This window comes from Mesocricetus auratus, unplaced genomic scaffold (genome assembly GCF_017639785.1).
Source record: "Mesocricetus auratus isolate SY011 unplaced genomic scaffold, BCM_Maur_2.0 Super-Scaffold_100024, whole genome shotgun sequence".
Lineage (NCBI taxonomy): Eukaryota > Metazoa > Chordata > Mammalia > Rodentia > Cricetidae > Mesocricetus > Mesocricetus auratus.
The window spans coordinates 30,649,769-30,655,526 of record NW_024429205.1 but is presented as its reverse complement, the minus strand read 5'-3'; the positions used below and the strand labels follow the sequence as shown (position 1 = coordinate 30,655,526).

Here is a 5,758-nt window from a genome sequence, read left to right as displayed (position 1 = left end):
CCAGCTAGGCAGCCCCAACCAGCCAGCAGTCAGGTGCTTGGACACGTTCTCATCTCCCACACATTCCAGTTCAGCCCCGTGATAACAGTTTCAACAGAAAAGGCATAATAGGTCTAGAATGCTCCTGGACCTGCCACACAAACACTTCCCCCCACAATGCTTCAGTCACGTCCCCATCCCATAGATCGATAAGCAGGGCAGTCTCCGATGGGATAAAGGAAGAGTTGTGCAGAGCCACAGACAGGAGGAGTCTGGAACCTTCCCTGACATTTTTGTGGAACTGTGATGTGAGCCACTGATGTGTTGTGTGTGAATGTGAAATGACCCTGGTAGCCGTGATTTGAACTCTGCGTCCCCAGCTGGTTTTGGAAGGCCAATGAGCCATTGGGCCATTGAGAGGTGGAGCCTCCCTGAAGAGGGTCCCGGCAGGAAGGGGTTGAGCCTTGAGCTTTTATAGCCTGGCTCCACTTCCTGTTAGCTCCGTTTCCTGACTGCGGCTTCAATGAGACCAGTGCCTCAAGCTCCGTACCTCCACACCTCCCTTGTCATGGTGGACTTTGTCCCTTCAAAGAGTGAAGCAGAATAAGTCCTTCTTGCCTCGTTGCTCTGATTCTGGCATTTAGCCACAGCAGCAATAGAAATCACACATGCAGGGCAAAAGGATTTTATCACAGCCACATCTACTCATTTCACATGTTGAAAACCTTACCCTCAGTGTGGCTGTACTTGGAGGCGGAGCTACTGGCAAAGCTTGGGTTTGCGTCTCACAGTTTCTGCGGCCTAAAATAAAAAGGTTTCTGAATGGAAATCTCTGGTTTGCTTGGGCCCTGTGCCACTTCAGACCAACCGGCTGTGGGTAAGGCAGGACAGGTAGCAGTAGGGCCTAAGGTCTGTGGGGCTGCCATGCAGGTGATAAGAACCTACCCCAGTGAGGTGTCTCATCTGGGCTGGCAATTCACAGGAAGGGTCTTTTGGCAAGCGTCTGCTGAGCAGAGTTAATGTGTGTACTGTACGAGCCCAGTGCCGCCCTCCAGCTGCCCTGGTAGGGTTGCACACTGGTGACTCAGGGCAGCTATGAGCGTGCGGTCAAGCTGGGCTCCCGGTGGCTCTCAGGACAATCTGTTTTGTGCCTCCCTCGCAGCCTCTGCTGGCTTTCGTGACTCCTGACTCTTGGTGGTCTTAGTCCTGGGAACCCATCAATTCTCACCTCTCCACCTGTGTGTGCAGGGCACGTTCTCTCCAGCACCTGTGTGTCTCAGGTCCCTCCTTACCCACCCCCCCACCCACCCACGCCAGCTTTCTCATCAGTTACCAGTCATTGGTTTAGAACCCGCATGGGAGATAAATGATAATTGCATCGAATCACCCTGAATTTCCTCTCACCCACCACCCACACTTAGTGATCCCAGACAGTTTGTCACAAGTGGGGGAGGGATAATGTTACTATACTCCAGGGGAAGAGGCCAGAGGTATGGCCACACATCCCACTGTGCACAGGACAGACCTCCACGACATGGAATGATCCAGCTCAAAATGTCAAGACGGCTGGGAATGGGGAGCCCTGGCTAAGGATGTGGAGGCCTGTCTAACAGGGACACTTAGTGGATATAATTTGCTTCAGTTTCCCCCCCACTTCACTTCATCTAATCTCATCTGCAAGCATTTTATTTCCCTGTCAGGCCACATTCACAGGCACCTGAAAGCAGGACTTAGACATAGTAAGAAACACTAGGGGCCAGCGAGGTGGCTCAGAGGGGGAAAAGCCACCTGAAACCAAGCCTTGGGACATGAGTTTGATCCCTGGGACCCTCATGGTGAGAAGGAGAGAACTAACCCCGGAAAGTTATCCTCTGACCTCCATATGGGAACCATAACATGCGTGTGCCCTCCCCCATTTAAACATATACATGGAACAAAATGTGTTCTTTATGGAAGCCCTGGGCACCCACACATTCTCGCCCCAGCTCCCTTCTGCAGGCTAAGGCTGGCTTCCTGTGCCCTCATACGAAAAGGCATTAGAATAGCCCAAGGTTGGTTTTCATTTTTCTGGTTTTTAAAAGTTTTCAAGGTAACATTTGTTGATCTTTCTAAAATCATTCTGCACCACACATGTATGCTGGCAATTACAAATTTAATGCAGAAAGGACAAGGGTTAGGAAAAGAAAAGCCTTCATCTTCCTTAGGAAATTCTTTTCTGGACACCACTCTCATGAATTTCTCATTCCTTTCTGAGTCCCCAGGGAGGACATGACCACCCAGTCCCTCTGGACTTACACCACCTGGCTCCTTGGCCAAAGTTGATCAGTCCACACTACATACATGGCCCAATCATGCTCTCCTTCAGACCGTCCTGTCCCTAACTGGGCTGGTCTTCTCCTGGAGATGGCATTTTATCTGGGGCTGAGGATAGCCGCTGACCCATGCTGTGAAGAAGGAGAAGAACAAGACAGAGGGAAGCTAGAAGGCAAGACTCGTGCTTCTACTCCCTGTGTCCTGAGAGGATCACGGGGTAGACAGATTGCTCACATTCTATCACATGGTGCCCCTGCGCCACGTGTCAAGTTTCCTTCATCTGAAAACTGTCAGGTTGCAGTGGAGAACCCAGCTGGTTATCGTCCTCGTCAGTCTTGAGCCTCCTCCATAGTCCTGTGGTCAGCACTTAGCCTCCTGGGACTTCCATTTCCTCATTTATAAAACACGAACAGTAATAACTGCTGCACAGGGTTAAATTCGATATAACTCTGGAAGCAGAGAAAAATTATCAAGTATCATGTATTACCCCTCTTTTGGTAGACTATAACTTACTTAAGAGCAAATACCATTTAAATATATATATGTATGCATATATATAATTTTTAAATTTCTAAAGCTTAGTTCAAGACTTGGCACATGCTAGAGTGTCGGAGAGATACTTGATGAGTTCCTGCCATCCATGCTCATTGAGGTCAAAGGACAGCTTCAAGTGTGGTTCGTCACCTTCAACCTTGTTGGAGGCAGGGTCTTTTTGTTGGTAGTTGTGCCTGTACCAGACTAGATGACCCAGGAACTCACTTTAGGAGCACCAAAACTGCAGACATACATTGTTGTGTCCGGCTTTTACATGAGCTCTGGTGATTCATACTCAGATCCCTATGGGTTACATGGCAAACAATTTATTCACTGAGCTGTCTCCTCAGCCGAGATATCAGCTCCTTTCATTTCCTCCAACCCGTGAGGAAACCAAGGCTTAAGGGGGCTCTTCGCCCCTCAGAGCCACAAGGCTTGTGGTAGCAGCAGGTTTGCAGTCTGCTGTCTCTACCCTGAGAGCTTCCACAGCAGTTAACACACCAGACTGGCCACAAGTAGGCTTCAGGGCTCAGTAGCTGCTCTGTGAATCTGGAAGGCATTGGCAAAGCTGAAGCTCTTGGCAGGGCATTTGGGCAGCTGGGGAGCAGCAGCAGGCTGAGCCTCCTGCCTGCCCTACATCTGCTCCGTGAAAGCCCCTGGAGCTGGAGCTGATGTGGAAACCAGGGACGGGACAGGAGCTTGACACTTCACCTGCTTAGCATGCAAGCCCTCCTTTGCAGCAAGGCCTGGTGACAGGAACCTCCCACGGACAGGCTGATACCTCCTGCTCACCCAGTTTAATCAGGTGGAGCTGCCAAGGTCCATCACAATCACCGACAGATGCCACGTGGAGCAGACCCCACCTGCACATGCTCCAGCCTCTGTCCCCCACTCCACCTGAGATTCCAGGGGCCATCTCTTCACTCACTGCTGCTTTTGTTTCAATTAAAGCAGATGATTCAGCCACGTGGCAAAACTCTCAAACAGCAGCAGAATATATAGACAGATATAGATGCAGATCTAGCCCCAAATCTCCTTTTGCCTCCCAGCTCTCCACAGCCACCTCCCTGAAAGCTGGCCACCTCCCTGAAAGCGTCACCATTTTCAGTCTCCTGTTAGCCTTCCAGAAATATTTTATGCATACCCAAGTCTAGGAATCTATTTTAAAAACACAGGCACACATTTTTTTCTCTAGTTAGTAAGACATTTTGGGACCCTCTCATTGTCACTCAGTGGAGAGCTGTTAGATGTTTCCTGTGGCATCCCAGGATTGTATGACATCGTTCTGTTACTGTATGGAAGAGGGCCCACCCATTTATCCTTATACACTGTGCCTTCCTGAGTACTTCAGGTCATCTGACTTTGCTTCAGGGGCAGGGAATTGCATAGAAAGTCAAATCCTGGCAGTAGAATTGCTGGGTCAAATTTTAAGTTTAATTTTAATTTCAATTTCAATAAATGTCACTTACCATTTAAAATTATGTGGATTACTAGGACAGTCCCTTCTTGCTCAGTTTCTGGGCGTGGGTTATCCAACTGTGTCTTTGAGAGTCTGAACATTCCCTTAGCTCCTGCGGTGTGCCCTCCTCCAGGCAGATCCCTACCCATGAGTTATAAATCAGAATTATGAGGCTGGCTGCCAAAAGCATTTTAAGAAAAAAATCTTGTGGATAATATGAATAATGCATGCTCATATAAGTGATTGAAGCAAGTGCCCAAAAATGAAGAGAATTTTTATGGCATTAGATTAAGTGAAAAATGTGGGATGCACAAACGAAACTATATTTCTGTGTTTTGTTGTTTTGTGGGGTTGCTTTTGTTTTTGTCTTTTTCTTTGTTTACGGGTGCTTATGTGTTGGTACATGTGTGTGCGTGTCTATGCCAGCATTGTGCACATGCATGCACAAGTACTTGGAGACCAGAAATCAAATTAAGTGCTTTTATTTAGTGTGCATGGGGGAGGGGTGCTGGTCATATGCTTATCTATCCAGTACACACGCCCATGTAGAGTCCAGAGGAGGATGCCTGGTGCCTTCTGTCATTCTCCGTCTTATTCCCTTGAGACAAAGTCTCTCACTAACCCTGAACTTGTGGATTTGGGGCTAGACTTGGTGGTGGTAAGTGAGTGCTAGTAATACTCCTGTGTCTGTGACTCTCTCCCTGCCCCAGTACCAGGTCACAGGTGCAAAAATCCATGCTCAGTTTTTACTGGGTGCTGGAGATTTGAACTCAAGTCCTTATGCTTTCATAGAAAGCAATTCTACCCACTGAGCCATCTCCCCAGCCCCCACCTTGTTTGTTGAGGCAGAATCTCTCTTTGGCCTGGTACTTACCAACTAAGCCAGGCTGGCTGGCCAGCAGGTCACAGTGTTCTCCCTGTTGTCGTCGTCTTCTTCTTCTTTTTCTTCCTCCTCCTCTTCTTCTTCCTCCTCTTCCTTGTTCTTCTTCTTCCTCCTCTTCCTTGTTCTCCTCCTCCTCCTCCTCCTCCTCCTCCTCCTCCTTCTCCTCCTCCTCCTCAAGCTTAGGTCCTCACACTTTGAAGGCAAACACTCTGCTGACTAAGCTATCTCTCCAGCCCCAAGCTCTATATTTTTAGTAAGCTCACCAAGTCTAATGATTTGAGTCAAAAATGTCCCCACAAGCTCATGTTTTTCATGCTTGTCTCTCAATGGCATTGATATCTAAGGGGCCTTTAGGATGTGGGGCCTACCTGGCAGAAGTGGGGTGGGCCTTTAAAGATTATAACCCACTCTGGTTCCTTCCTTGCTCCATGCTTCCTGGCCTACTACTGTAAGCTAGCTTCCATCACATGCTCCTACCACCATGGCCCCCACCATGACTTCCTTCTATTATAATGGGCCACCATCACCACACCCACCTCCTACCCTGGAACCATGAGCCAAAATGCCCTTTCTTCCCTTGTTTCTGTGAG

The 5,758-nt window shown here is 48.7% G+C and overlaps 1 long non-coding RNA gene across 1 annotated transcript; it reads right to left on the bottom strand.

Annotated features, from left to right (window-relative positions):
• Positions 1-2,114: 2,114 nt before the first annotated feature.
• LOC121133861 lies at positions 2,115-5,280 on the bottom strand. The gene is made up of 3 exons (XR_005870877.1): positions 5,160-5,280; positions 4,296-4,426; positions 2,115-2,741 (listed from the first exon to the last, which is right to left on the bottom strand). It is a non-coding gene; the product is annotated as an uncharacterized LOC121133861 (long non-coding RNA).
• Positions 5,281-5,758: the final 478 nt, after the last annotated feature.